Source organism: Eschrichtius robustus, chromosome 12 (assembly GCF_028021215.1).
Source record: "Eschrichtius robustus isolate mEscRob2 chromosome 12, mEscRob2.pri, whole genome shotgun sequence".
Taxonomy (NCBI): domain Eukaryota; kingdom Metazoa; phylum Chordata; class Mammalia; order Artiodactyla; family Eschrichtiidae; genus Eschrichtius; species Eschrichtius robustus.
This window is the reverse complement of record NC_090835.1, coordinates 40,848,910-40,863,805: the sequence shown is the minus strand read 5'-3', so window position 1 is coordinate 40,863,805 and position 14,896 is coordinate 40,848,910. Positions and strand designations below refer to the sequence as shown.

The 14,896-nt window shown below is 37.7% G+C and overlaps 1 protein-coding gene across 2 annotated transcripts in view; it reads right to left on the bottom strand.

The window, feature by feature from the left end:
* The window catches only part of SCAP (SREBF chaperone), a 93,091-nt gene that overhangs the window by 63,758 nt on the left and 14,437 nt on the right, over nt 1-14,896 (bottom strand). The window lies entirely within an intron of this gene.

Genomic DNA, 14,896 nt, shown 5'->3' with positions numbered 1-14,896 from the left:
AGCTGTTTAAGACTCCGTGCTCCCAATGCAGGGGGCCTGGGTATGATCCCTGGTCAGGGAACTAGATCCCACATGCCACAACTAAGAGCCCACAGGCTGCAACTAAAAGATTCCTCAAGGCACAACGAAGACCCGGTGCAGCCAAATAAATAAATAAATATTAAAATAAAGAAACTAAAAACAAAGCTTCCATATGATCCTGCAACCCCACTCCTGGGCATGTATCCAGAGAAAAATATGGTCCAAAAGGATACATGCACCCCAATGTTCACTGCAGCGCCATTTACAATAGCCAAGACGTGGAATCAACCTAAATGTCCATCAACAGAAGAATGGATAAAGAAAATGGGGTACATATATACAATGGAAAATTACTCAGCCAGTAAAAAGAATAAAATAATGCCATTTACAGCAACATGAATGGACCTAGAACTTGTCATACTGACTGAAGTCAGACAGAGAAACAGAAATATCATATGACATCACTTACATGTAGAATCTTAAAATAATGATACAAATGAACTTATTTACAAAACAGAAACTAGGGCTTCCCTGGTGGCACAGTGGTTATGAATCCACCCGCCAATGCAGGGGACACAGGTTCGAGCCCTGGTCCAGGAATATCCCACATGCCGCGGAGCAACTAAGCCCATGCACCACAACTACTGAGCCTGTGCTCTAGAGCCCATGAGCCACAACTACTGAGCCTATGTGCCACAACTACTGAAGCCCGCACGCCTAGAGCCTGTGCTCTGCAACAAGCGAAGCCACCACAATGAGAAGCCTGCGCACCTCAACGAAGAGTAGCCACCGCTTGCCGTAACTAAAAGAAAGTCTGCGCACAGCCGGAAAACCCAATGCAGCCACAAATAAATAAATAAATAAATAAATAAATAAATAAATAAATAAATAAAATTTATTTTAAAAAAACAAAATGGAAACAAACTCGGACTTAGAGAAGGAACTTATGGTTACCAGAGGGGATGGGTGGGGGGGAGGGATAGTTAAGGAGTTTGGAACTGACATATACACTGCTATATTTAAAATGGATAATGAACAAGGACCTACTGTACAGCACAGGGAACTCTGATCAATATTATGTAACAATCTAAATAGGAAAAGAATTTCAGAAAGAATAGATACGTGTATATGTATAACTGAATCATGCTCCTGTACACCTGAAACTAACACAACATTGTTAATCAACTATACTCCAATATGAAATGAAAAGTTAAAAAAAAAAACAAAACTCAGACATAGAAAACAAACTTACAGTTTACCAAAGGGGAAATGGGAGATGGAGGGAGGGATAAATTAGGAGCTTGGGATTAACAGATACACATTACTATATATAAAATAGATAAATAACAAAGACCTACTGTATAGGCACAGTGTGTGTGTGTGTGTGTGTGTTTGTGTGTGTATACAAATCACTTTGTTGTACACCTGAAACTAACACCACATTCTAAGTCGACTATACTTCAATTAAAAAAAAAAACCTGCCTACTTTACCCAGCAAAGCTGTCCTTCAGAAATAAAGGAGAGATAAAGACTTTACCAGACAAACAAATGTGTAGACCATTCATCATCACTAGACCTGCCTTACAAGAAATGCTAAAACTTCTTCAAGCTGAAATGAAAAGACACTAATAACATGGAAACATAGAAATATAAAACACACTGCTAAAGGTAAGTATATGTATAGTCAAATTCAAAATACAGTTGGCCCTCCCTATTCGAGAATTCCACATCCACAGATTGAACCAACTGATTGAAAATATTTGAGGAAAAAAAAAAAGAAAACTCAGGAAGTTCCAAAAAGCAAACCTTGAATTTGCCCCACTCTGGTAACAATTTACATAGCATTTACAACTATCTACATGATATTTACATGATAATAGGTATTATAAGTGATCTAGAGAGGATTTAAAGGCTATATGTAAACACTACTCCATTTTATCCAAGGGCCTTGAGCATCCACGGATTCTGGTATACATGGGGGGCAGGGGTGTCATGGAACCAATCTCCCACAGATACTGAGAATGACTTTAATACTGTAATATGCTGGTATGTTAATCTCTTAACTCTAGTATAAAGACTAAGTATTAAAAATCACTAAAAAAATCACAGAAGTATTAAAAATCACTACAGTGACAATAATTTCCTTATGAATACACAATATAAAAATATGTACGGCTTCCCTGGTGGCTCAGTGGTTGAGAATCTACCTGCCAATGCAGGGGACACGGGTTCGAGCCCTGGTCTGGGAAGATCCCACATGCCACGGAGCAACTAGGCCCGTGAGCCACAACTACTGAGCCTGCGCGTCTGGAGCCTGTGCTCCGCAACAAAAGAGGCCGTGACAGTGAGAGGCCCATGCACCACGATGAAGAGTGGCCCCCACTCGCCACAACTAGAGAAAGCCCTCGCACAGAAACGAAGACCCAACACAGCCAAAAATAAATAAATAAATTAATTAATTAATTTAAAAAAAATATGTAAACTGTGATATCAAAAACATAAAATGGGAGAGGAAAGCATAGGATTTTTGTATGCTATGGAAGTTAAGTTGTTATCAGCTTAAAATAGATTGTTATAACTATAAGATGTTTTATGTAACCCTCATGGTAATCACAAAGCAAAACACTACAGCAGATAGACAAAAGATCAAGATCAAAACATACCACTAAGGAAAATTATCAATTCAAAAAGGAAGACAGCAAGAGAGGAAGAAAGGAACAAAGGAATTACAAAACAGCCAGAACATAATAAGATAGCTTTAGTAAGTCCTTACGTATCAATAACTACTTTAAATTTAAATTCATTAAATCATCTATTTGAAAGGCATACAGTAGCTGAATGGATTTAAAAAAAAAAAAAAAAAGACCCAACTATATGCTTCCCACAAGAGACTCACTTCAGCTTTAAGGACACAAAAAGACTCAAAGTGAAGGGATGGAAAAAGGTATTTCATGAAAATGAAAACCAAAAGAGAGCAGGAGTGGCTATACTTATACTTAGACAAGACAGACTTCAGGTGAAAAACTTAACAAGAGACAAAAAAGGTCATTATATAATGATAAAGAAGTCAGTTCATCAAGAGGATTTAACACTGGTAAATATATACGTACCCATTATCAGAGCACCTAAATATATTAAGCGAATACTAAAAGATCTGAAGGGAGAAATAGACAATACAGTAATGGTAGGAGACTTCAATATCCTACTTTCAACAAAAAATTGTCCAGACAGAAAATCAATAAGGAAACATTTGAACTTGAACTATACTCTAGACCAAATGGACCCAACAGACATACAGAATATTTCATCCAAACAGCACCAGAATACACATTCTTCTCAAGCACACATGGAACATTCTCCAGGATAGATCCTATGTTAGGTCACACAACAAGTATTAGCAAATTTCATAAGAATGAAGTATCTTTTCTGACCACAATGGTATGAAACTAGGAATCAGTAACAGGAGGAAGACTGGAAAATTCACAAATATGTGTAAATTAAACAACATACTCTTGAAGAACCAATAGACCAAAGAAGAAATCAAAAGAGAAATTTTAAAAATTATGAAACAAACTAAAATGGAAACACAACATACCAAAACTTATGGAATGCAGCAAAAGCAGTTTTAAGAGGAAAGTTTTTAATGATAAAGGTCTGTGTTTAGAAAAAAGAATAATCTCAAATAGACAAGCTAACTTTATGCCTCAAGGAATTAGAAAAAGAACAACAAACTAAGCTTTCTACTTACAAGGAAGGAAATAAAGAGCAGAGTGGAAATAAATAGAATCTAAAAACATAATAGAAAAGACGGATGAAACCAAGAGCTGGTTTTTTGAAAAGACAAACAAAACTGACACACCCTTAGCTAGACTCACCAAGAAAAAAGAGAGAGGACTCAAATAAAATCAGAAATGAAAGAGGAGATGATATAACAGAAATATAAAGGATCACAGAGACTACTATGAAAAATTAGATGTCAACAAATTTGACAACGAGAAGAAATGAATAGATTCCTAGAAACATGTGACCAACAAGACTAAATTACGAAGAAATAGAAAATCTGAACAGGCTGATTACCAGTAAGGAGACTGAATCAGTAATCAAAAACCTCCCAACAAACGGAAGTCCAGGATTAGATGGCTTTACTGGTGAATTCTACCAAACATTTAAAGAGGAATTAGTATCAATCCTTCTCAAACTCTTCAAAAAAACTGAAGAGGAGGAAACACTTCCAAACTCATTTTATGAGGCCAGTGTTACCCTGATACCAAAGCCAGACAAGGACACAACAAGAAAATTACAGGCCAATATCCCTGATGAAAAAAGATTCAAAAATCCTCAACAAAATTTAGTAAATTGAATTCAACAGCACATTAAAAAGATCACACACTATGATCAAGTGGATTTATTCCTGGGATGTGAATGAAGATGGTTCAACACATGCAAATTGATAAATGTGATATGCCACATTAACAGAATGAAAGATAAAAATCCTATGATCATCTCAATAGATGCAAAATAAGCATGACAAAATTCAACATCCTTTCATGATTTAAAAAACTAATTGGGTATAGAAGGAATGTACCTCATAACATAATAAAGGCCACATATGACAAGCCCACAGCTAACATCATAAGCAATGGTGAAAAACTAAGAGCTTTTCCTCTAAGAGCCAAAACAAGACAAGGGTGCCACTCCATTTTTTTGGGGGGGGGGCCATGCTGCTCGGCTTCTGGGCTTTTAGTTCCCCTACCTGGGATCGAACCCAAGCTCTCAGCAGTGAGAGCATGGAGTCCTAACCACTGGAACGCCAGGGAATTCCCATGCGTGCCCACTATTACCGCTTCTATTCAGCAGAGGACTGGAAATGCTAGTCAAGGCAATTAGACGGGAAAAATTTTGTTTAATATTCAAATTGGAAAGGAAGAAATAAAATTGTCTCTGTTTGCAGATGACATGATCATATGTCCAAAACTCTGCCAAAAAAACTATTCAAACTGATAAATTCGGTAAAGCTGCAGTATATAAAATCAATATACAAAAGTCAGTTGCGTTTTTATGTAACAACAACAAACTATCAGAAAGGGAAATAAGAAAACAAACCCATTTACAATAGCATCAAAAAGAATAAAATACTTAGGGATAAATTTAATCAAGGAGGTGAAGACCTGTACACTGAAAACTATGACACCGATGGGGACTTCCTTGCTGGCACAGTGGTTAAGAATCCGCCTGCCAATGCAGGGGACATGGGTTTGAGTCCTGGTCTGGGAAGATCCCACATGTCATGGAGCAACTAGGCCCCTGGGCCACAACTACTGAGCCTGTGCTCTAGAGCCCATGAGCTACAACTACTGAAACCCGCGCACCCTGGAGCCCGTGTGCCACAACTACTGAGCCCGCATGCTGCAACTACTGAAGCCCATACACCTGGAGCCCGTGCTCCACAAGAGAAGCCACTGCAATGAGATGCCCACACACCGCAACAAAGAGTACCCTCTGCTCACCGCAACTAGAGAAAGCCCGCATGCAGCAATGAAGATCCAACGCAGCCAAAAATAAAAAATAAAATTTTTAGAAATGAATTAGTAAGTTAAAAAAAAAAAAAAGACACTGATGAAAGGAATTGAGGAAGACACAGATAAATGGAAAAATATCCCAAGTTCATGGATTGGAAAAATTAATATTGTTAAAATGTCCATACTACCCAAAGCAATCTACAGATTCAATGCAACCTCTATCAAAATTCCATTGGCATTTTTCACAGAAACAAGAAAAATAATCCTATAATTCATATAGAACCACAAAAAGATCCCCAATAGCCAAAGCAATCTTGAGAAAGAACAACAAAGCTATAGGCACCATGCGTCCCAATTTCAAACTATATTAAAAAACTATAGGGAATCACAACTAACTGCTGAACAATCATCTACAGGAGGACACTGGAACTCACCAAAAAAGATACCCCACATCCAAAGACAAAGGAGAAACCACAATGAGACGGTAGGAGGGGTGCAATCACAATAAAATCAAATCCCATAACTTCTGGGTGGGTGACTCTCAAACTGGAGAACACTTACACCATAGAAGTCCACCCACTGGATTGAAGGTTCTGAGCCCCACGTCAGGCTTCCCAACCTGGGGGTCCGGCAAAGGGAGGAGGAATTCATAGAGAATCAGACTTTGAAGGCTAGTGGGATTTGATTGCAGGACTTCAACAGGACTGGGGAAAACAGAGACTCCATTCTTGGAGGGCACAAACAAAGTAGTGTGCGCATCGGGACCCAGGGGAAGGAGCAGTGACCCCGTAGGGGACTGAACCAGACCTACCTGCTAGTGTTGGAGGGTCTCCTGCAGAGGCAGGGGGTGGCTGTGTCTCACCGTGAGGACAAGGACACTGGCAGCAGAAGTTCTGGGAAGTAGTCCTTGGTGTGAGCTCTCACAGAGTCCACCATTAGCTCCACCAAAGAGCCCGGGTAGGCTCCAGTGTTGGGCCGCCTCAGGCCAAACAACCAACAGGGAGGGAACCCAGCCCCACCCATTAGCAGACAAGCGGATTAAAGTTTTACTGAGCTCTGCCAACCAGAGCAACAGCTAGCTCTACCCACCACCAGTCCCTCCCATCAGGAAACTTGCTCAAGCCTCTTAGATAGCTTCATCCACCAGAGGACAGACAGCAGAAGCAAGAAGAACTACAATCCTGCAGCCTGTGGAACAAAAAACCATATTCACAGAAAAACAGACAAGATGAAAAGGCAGAGAGCTAGGTACCAGATGAAGGAACAAGATAAAACCTCAGAAAAACAACTAAATGAAATGGAGATAGACAACCTTCCAGAAAAAGAATTCAGAATAATGATAGTGAAGACAGTCCAGGACCTCGGAAAAAGAATGAAGGCAAAGATCAAGAAGATGCAAGAAATGTTTAACAAAGACCTAGAAGAATTAAAGAACAAACAGAGATGGACAATACAGTAACTGAAATGAAAAATACACTAAAAGGAATCAATAGCAGAATAACTGAGGCAGAAGAACAGATAAGTGACCTGGAAGACAGAATGGTGGAATTCACTGCTGTGGAACAGAATAAAGAAAAAAGAATGAAAAGAAATGAAGACAACCTAAGAGACCTCTGGGACAACATTAAATGCAACAACATTAGCAATATAGGGGTCCCAGAAGGAGAAGAGAGAGAGAAAGGACCCAAGAAAATATTTGAAGAGATTATAGTCGAAAACTTCCCTAATATGGGAAAGAAAATAGCCACCCAAGTCCAGGAAGCACAGAGAGTCCCATACAGGATAAACCCCAGGAGAAACATGTCGAGACACATAGTAATCAAATTGGCAAATATTAAAGACAAAAAAAATTATTGAAAGCAGCAAGGGAAAAACAACAAATAACATACAAGGGAACTCCCATAACGTTAACAGCTGATTTCTCAGCAGAAACTCTACAAGCCAGAAGAGAGTGGCATGATATATTTAGAGTGATGAAAGGGAAGAAATTACAACCAAGATTACTCTACCCAGCAAAGATCTCATTCAGATTCGATGGAGAAATCAAAAGCTTTACAGACGAGCAAAAGCTAAGAGAATTCAGCACCAGCAAACCAGCTCTACGACAAATGCTAAAGGAACTTCTCCAAGTGGGAAACAAAAGAGAAGAAAAGGACCTACAAAAACAAACCCAAAACAATTAAGAAAATGGTAATAGAAACATACATATAGATAATTACCTTAAACGTGAACAGATTAAATGCTCCAACCAAAAGACACAGGCTTGCTGAATGGATAGAAAACAAGACCCATATATATGCTGTCTACAAGAGACCCATTTCAGACCTGGGGATACATACAGACTGAAACTGAGGGGATAGAAAAAGATATTCCATGCAAATGGAAATCAAAAGAAAGCTGGAGTAGCAATACTCATATCAGATAAAATAGACTTTCAAATAAAGAATGTTACAAGAGACAAGAAAGGACACTACATAATGATCTAGGGATCAATCCAAGAAGATATAACAATTATAAATATATATGCACCCAACATAGGAGCACCTCAATACATAAGGCGACTGCTAACAGCTATAAAAGAGGAAATCGACAGTATCACAATAATAGTGGGGACTTTAACATCTCACTTACACCAATGGACAGATCATCCAAACAGAAAATTAATACGGGAACACAAGCTTTAAATGACACAATAGACCAGATAGATTTAATTGATATTTATAGGACATTCTATCCAAAAACAATTGATTACACTTTCTTCTCAAGTGCACGCGGAACATTCTCCAGGATAGATCACATCTTGGGTCGCATATCAAGCCTCAGCAAATTTAAGAAAATTGAAATCATAGCTAGCATCTTTTCTGGTATAAGATTAGAAGTCAATCACAGGGAAGAAAACGTAAAAAACACAAACACATGGAGGCTAAACAATACGTTACTAAATAACCAAGAGATCACTGAAGAAATCAAAGAGGAAATCAAAAAATACCTAGAGACAAATGACAATGAAAACACGATGATCCAAAACCTATGGGATGCACCAAAAGCAGTTCTAAGAGGGAAGTTTATAGCAATACAATCCTACCTCAAGAAACAAGAAAAATCTCAAATAAACAATCTAACCTTACACCTAAAGGAACTTGAGAAAGAAGAACAAACAAAATCCAAAGTTAGTAGAAGGAAAGAAATCATAAAGATCAGAGCAGAAATAAATGAAATAGAAACAAAGAAAACAATAGCAAAGATCAATAAAACTAAAAGCTGGTTGTTTGAGAAGATAACAATGTAAATTGATACAGCCACTACAGAGAACAGTATGGAGGTTCCTTAAAAAGCTAAAAATAGAATTACCATATGACCCAGCAATCCCACTACTGGGCATATACCCAGAGAAAACCATAATTCAAAAAGACACATGCACCCTAATGTTCATTGCAGCACTATTTACAATAGCCAGGACATGGAAGCAACCTAAATGCCCATCAACAGACGAATGGATAAAGAAGATGTGGTACACATATACAATGGAATATTACTCAGTCATAAAAAGGAACGAAATTGGGTCATTTGTAGAGACGTGGATGAATCTAGAGACTGTCATACAGAGTGAAGTAAGTCAGAAAGAGAAAAATATCGTATATTAACGCATATATGTGGAACCTAGAGAAATGATACAGATGAACCGGTTTGCAGGGCAGAAATTGAGACACAGATGTAGAGAACAAACGTATGGACACCAAAGGGCGAAAGGGGCGGGGGTGGTGGTGGTGTGATGAATTGGGAGACTGGATTGACATATATACACTAGTATGTATAAAATGGATAACTAATAAGAACCTGCTGTATAAAAAAATAAATTAAATAAAATTCAAAAATTCAACAACAAAAGCTATAGTAATCAAACAGTGTGGTACTGGCATAAAAACAGACACACAGACCAATGGAACATGACAGTGAACCCAGATATAAACCCACACATGTAGGGTCAACTAAACTTTGACAAGGAACCAAGAATATGCAATGGAAAATGGATAGTCTCTTCAATAAATGGTATTAGGAAAACAGGATATCCACACACGAAAGAATAAAACTGGATCCATATATTGCACCACTCACAAAAGTTACCTTAAAATGGATTAAAGACTTAAGTGTAAAATCTAAAACCATAAAAATCCTAGAAGAAAACATAGAGAATAAGTTCCTTGACACTGGTCTTGGCAATGCTATTTGGATATGATACCAAAAGCACAGGCATAAAAAGCACACACACACACACAGAAAGTACTACATTGAATTAAAAGGCTCTGCACAGCAAAGGAAGGAAACAACAAAATGAAAAGACAATGTATGGAAAGGAAGAAAATATTTGCAAACCATGTATCTGATAAGGGGTTAATACCCAAACATACACCACTCAATAGCAAAACAAAACAAAACAAACAAAACAAAAAAACAAATAACTTGATTAAAAACTGGGCAAAGGACCAGAATAGACATTTTTCCAAAGAAGACATACAAGTGCTCAACAGGTACATGAAAAGATGCTCAACATCATTAGTGATCAGGGAAATGCAAATCAAAACCACAATAAGATATCATCTCACACCTGTTAGGATGGTTTCTATAAAAAGAACATATGTTGGCAAGGATGTGGAGAAAATGGAATCCTTGTACACTGTTGGTGGGAATGTGAATTGGTACAGCCATTATGGAAAACAGTACAGAGGTTCCCCCAAAATTTAAAAACCAAACTACCATCTCTTCAATAAGTGGTGCTGGGAAAACTGGACAGCTACATGTAAACAAATGAAATTAGAACATTTCCTAACACTATACACAAAAATAAACTCAAAATGAATTAAAGACCTAAATGTAAGGTCAAATACTATAAAACCCTTAGAGAAAAACATAGGCAGAACACTCTTATGACATATATCTCAGCAAGATCTTCGATCCACCTCCTAGAGTAATGAAAATTAAAACAAAAATAAACAAATGGAACCTAATGAAACTCAAAAGCTTTTGCACAGCACAGGAAACCATATACAAAATGAAAAGACAACCCTCAGAAGAGGAGAAAATATTTGCAAACGAAGCAACCGACAAGGGATTAATCTCTAAAGTATACAAACAGCTCATGTAGCTCAATGTCAAAACAACAAACAGGGCTTCCCTGGTGGCGCAGTGGTTGAGAATCTGCCTGCCAATGCAGGGGACACAGGTTCAAGCCCTGGTCTGGGAAGATCCCACATGCCGCGAAGCGACTAGGCCCGTGAGCCACAATTACTGAGCCTGCGCGTCTGGAGCCTGTGCTCCACAATAAGAGAGACCGCGATAGTGAGAGGCCCGCGCACCGCGATGAAGAGCGGCCCCCACTTGCCCTCGCACAGAAACGAAGACCCAACACAGCCAAAAATAAATAAATAAATAAATAAATAAAATTTTAAAACAACAACAACAATCTAATCAAAAAATGGGCAGAAGATCTAAATAGACATTTCTCCAAAGAAGACATACAGATGGCCAAAAAGCACATGAAAAGATGCTCAACATCACCAATTATCAGAGAAATGCAAATAAGAACTACAGTGAGGTATCACCTCACACCGGTCAGAATGGCCATCTTCAAAAAGTCTACAAACAATAAATGCTGGAGAGGGTGTGAAGAAAAGGGAACCCTCCTACACTGTGGGTGGGAATGTAAATTGGTACAGTCACTATGGAGAAGAGTATGGAGGTTCCTTGAAGAACTACAAGTAGAGCTACCATATGATCCAGCAATCCCACTCCTGGGCATATATCTGGAGAAACCCATCATTTGAAAAGATACATGTACCCCAAAGTTCACTGCAGCACTATTTACAACAGCCAAGACATGGAAGCAACAGAGGAATGGATAAAGAAGATGTGGTGCATATATACATTGGAATATTACTCAGCCATAAAAAAGAATGAAATAATGCCATCTGCAGCAACATGGATGCACCTAGAAACTGTCATACTGAATGAAGTAAGTCAGACAGAGAAAGACAAATATCATATGATATCGCTTATATGTAGAACCTAAAAAAAGGGTACAAATGAACTTATCAACAAAACAGAAATAGTTACAGATGTAGAAAACAAATTTATGGTTACTGGGGGTAAGGGTGGGGGGATAAATTGGGAGATTGGGACTGACATATACACACTTCTATACATAAAATAGATAATTAATATGTATAGCACAGGGACCTCTACTCAATACTCTGTAATGGCCTATATGGGAAAAGAACCTAAAAAAGAGTGGATATATGTATGTGTATAGCTGTGCAGTACACCTGAAACTAACACAACATTGTAAATCAACTATACTCCAATAAAAATTTTAAAAATAAAAAATAAAAAAAAACAAACTACCATATAATCCAGCAATTCCACTTCTGGGTATACATCCAAAGAAAATGAAATCATTTCTTGAAGAGATATCTGCATGTCTATGTTCACTGCAGCATTATTGCAACAATAGCCAAGATATGGAAACAACCTGTCCATTAACAGATAAATGGATAAGGAAGATGTGGGGCGGGGGGGTATGTATTGGAATATTATTCAGCCGTGAGAAAGAAGGAAACCCTGCCATTTGCAACAACATGGAAGAACCTAGAGAACATGACAGTTAAGTGAAATTAGCCAGAAAGACAAATACTGCATGATCTCCCTTCTATGTGGAATCTTAAAAAGAAAAAAAAAAGTGTCAAACTCATAGAAACAGAGAGTAGAATGGTGGTTACCAAGGCCTCGGAGAGATGGAGATATGCTGGTCAAAGGGTAGAAGCCTTCATTTATAAGATGAATAAGCTCTGAGGAACCTAACACAGTGCAGAGTGACTATAGTTAACAATACTGTTTGTACTTGAAATTTGCTGAAAGAACAGACTACAAGTATTCTCACTACCAAAAAAAAAAAAGGTAACTGAGGTGATGGATGTATTAATTAACCTGATTGTGGTAATTATTTCACAAAATATACATATGTCAAATCACTATGTTGTATACTTTAAATATACACAATTTTGTCAATTATACTGCAGTAAAGCTGAAAAAATTAAATAAGAATAGACAAATGCTTGGCAAATATTTATATACATACTTACATTAAAAAATATTAAGTAAGATACAGACGTCAACTATATATTTACAACCTTCTCCACCTCAAAGCTAAAACCAAGCCCAATGGGAACACATTAGAAGAACTCCCACTAAAGTCAGAGGCCAAACACAGCTATCTATGCACTTCACCACCACTATTTACTACTGTTGTGGAGGTACTACCTATCACAATTAGGCAACAGAAAGAAAATGTAGGTATACAACTAGGGGAAAAAAGATTAAAGTATCATTATTTGCAGATAATATTATTATATACCTGAAAAATCCAAGAGAATCAACTGAAAACCTTTTATAGTGGATAAAAGAATCAGGTAAGGTGATGAAAATTAATATATAGAAATCAGTGTCTTCACATACATCATCAACAAGTAGGTAGAAGATAAAATGCTTCAGCACTAAAAACAAAAAAAGACCTGAGAATAAACTTGACAAGAAATGTCAAGAAATCTCTCAAAAATAAAAGAAGACTCAAAGAGAAAGGCATGCAATCTTCTTAGTGGGGAAGACTCATCATCAAAATGTCACTCTTCCTACATTAACCTAAAAATGTAACTTAGTCCCAATAAAAACAAACAGGACTTTTAACTAGCAAAGTTATTTTACAGTTCATATAGAAAAACAAAAATAGCCAGGAAAGTTCTGAAAAATAAAGATAATGAACGAGAATTAACTTTACCAAATATCAAAACACGCTATACAACTTGGGTAATTAAAACAACGTGATAACAACACACTAAAACATGGATTAATGTATACAACAGAAAGTCCAGAAATAGACCCAAACGTACATGATATGTGGCAAAGTATATCACATGTAGTAAATGAAAGGGGATATTTAAACAAGTAGGAAAAAGATGAATTGTTCAATAAAAGGTACTGCAACAAATGGGTGGCCAATTGGGAAAAAATTAAGTTGGACCCACACTTCACACCAAAATAAATTCCAAATGGATAAAAGACTAAAAGGTAAAAAATGAAATAGAAAAAGTACTTTAGGAAACCACAGGATAGGGAGTTCCCTGGTGGCACAGTGGTTCAGAATCTGCCTGTCAATGCAGGGGACACAGGTTCAAGCCTTGGTCTGGGAAGATCTCACATGCCGCAGAGCAACTAAGCCTGTGTGCCACAACTACTGAGGCTGCTCTCTAGAGCCCGTGAGCCACAACTACTGAGAGCGCGAGCCACAACTACTGAAGCCCACGCGCCTAGAGCCCATGCTCCGCAACAAGAGAAGCCATCACAGTGAGAAGCCCGCGCACCGCAACAAAGAGTAGCCCCTGCTCTCGCAACTAGAGAAAGCCCGCGTTCAGCAACAAAGACCCAACACAGCCAAAAATAAATAGATAAATTTATTTTAAAAAAAAAAGAAACCACAGGATAATTTTTCATACTCTTCTACTAGGGAAAATCTTTCTAGGTATGACAGAGAACCCAGAAGCCTTAAAAAGTCAATAAATACAACCCAATTAAAAACTAATTTTTTTCCATGACAAAACCATCCTAAGTAAAAAAATAAATAACCATCTATAAAAATATAACTGCAATTCATACCACTGACAAAGTGCAAAGTTCCTTCATATATAAATAATTTTTACAAAATTAATTAAAAAAAAACTAAAGCCCAGTAGAAAAATAGGCCAAGGATATAAACAGCTTTTTCACAGAAAACAGAAATGGTCCTTCAACCTTAAACTAAGACTACCCCTGAGTGTTCATTCTATTACTCTTAACTTTTCTACAGGCTGAACTAAGAAGTTTAGGGGGGAAAAAAAATCTACAGAGAGAAACCATTTTTTCGCCTATCAAATAGGCAAAAACCGAACTGTGAGGTACCACAGTGTTGGTGAGGGTATGGATAAACAGGCACTGCCACACACGGCTGGGAGCATACGTAGACAAAACCTCTATGGAGGTTTATCTGGTAAGAGCGATCAAAATCACAAAAGTACATACTCACCAACCCAGCCTTCCTGCCTCAGGTAAGTGAATGGATAGGTGCACTTGGCCATGCATGGACTGATGCATATAGAACATTAGTCAGTGGTGTCTGTGTTAGCAAAGTTTAAAACACCTTACATGTCCATCAATAAAGCTCAGGCTAAATAAATTAAGGTACATCCTGACAATGGAATATTATCCAGTTGTAAAAGACAATGAAAAAGCTCTTATGTATTGATAATGAACTATCACAAACAGAGGAAAAA